This window comes from Amblyomma maculatum, chromosome 3, assembly GCF_055883805.1.
Source record: "Amblyomma maculatum isolate TAMU_Amacu chromosome 3, ASM5588380v1, whole genome shotgun sequence".
NCBI classification, from domain to species: Eukaryota; Metazoa; Arthropoda; class Arachnida; order Ixodida; family Ixodidae; genus Amblyomma; species Amblyomma maculatum.
In genome coordinates this window covers 159,468,993-159,470,122 of record NC_139346.1, presented here as the reverse complement: position 1 = coordinate 159,470,122, position 1,130 = coordinate 159,468,993, and the positions used below count along the sequence as shown (strand labels likewise).

General features: G+C 49.1%; 1 non-coding gene across 1 annotated transcript; it reads right to left on the bottom strand.

Moving 5' to 3' along the window:
• Positions 1 to 1,058: 1,058 nt before the first annotated feature.
• On the bottom strand, positions 1,059 to 1,130 carry TRNAA-UGC (transfer RNA alanine (anticodon UGC)). The gene has a single exon. It is a non-coding gene; the product is annotated as a tRNA-Ala (tRNA).

The window sequence follows — 1,130 nt, the reverse complement described above, 5'->3', positions numbered from 1 at the left end:
ATCGTTTACGTCGCACGCAACATCGAACGGGTTGAGAAACACTTCCACACACTCAGCGTCGGGAAGCTTCAAACGTCGCGCACTCGTATCACCCATACACATATGGAATCGTCGAAGTCTCTTGGCCTCTGCTTCGCGCAACCTTATCTCCACGTCCTCGCGTCTTCGTTTTTGTGCTTCCGCTGCGCGCTTCTTCCATTCTGGATCTGCTCGCCTTCTTCTGATGGCATCCGCTTCGCGCTGTCTCACAGCTGGGTCCTCTCGCCTACGTCTTCTCGCTTCACGGTCAGCCTCTCGCTGCTCCTCGCTCTGTATACGACGCCGCTCGCGAGCCGCGGCGGCGCGCTGCGCTTTCAACGCTCTCTCTTGGGACGGTGAGCGCACTTTGCGCGGCCGTCCCATGAAAAGGAGTACGGTTGTAGTGTTAGCACAGTACATACATTTTCATTGAGCTGTCCCAAGAGCTTAGAGTTTCTTAATTACAGTACAACATTATTACACTGCAGCATTACGAAACCCCGAATCGAAATTTCGGGCAATCCCGCGGCTTGGCATACAGCCACCTTCTGGAAGCTAGGTAGTGAAGAAGGCGCTGCCTACGAGTTAAAAAGTCAATTTTTACGGAGCCACGCGCGGCACAACCTTCTTTTTCTAGCTTTCTTTTTTTTTTTTCTATATTTAGTGAAGCAAGCTTAGCCCATAGTCGTTATTCCAATATAAAATCGCGACTGTGATGACACAGGATTTGAAAGGAATGGCAGCATAAAAAAAAGAAAAGAGGAGGGGGGGGGGGGGGGGGGGCACAGAACAATTAAGCCCTGTTAAATTTATGGAACAAGCATTTAAAAGAACATTATTTGAGGTCACAAGCAGTCACACACGCAGCGGACAAAGGTGCCACTGTTGCCGCATAAGCATTGCATTGCGTCATAATTGACCGCCTTTAAATGCGTATTTAGATATCGACAACAGCGCTAGTGCTATCGAATTTAGATCAACAAAAAGCATCCCCAGTAAACAAATCATGCTTACGTATAAAATGAAAACAAAAATATCAGTGGAGGTGCCGGGGATCGAACCCGGGGCCTTTCACATGCAAAGCGAACGCTCTACCACTGAGCTACACCCCC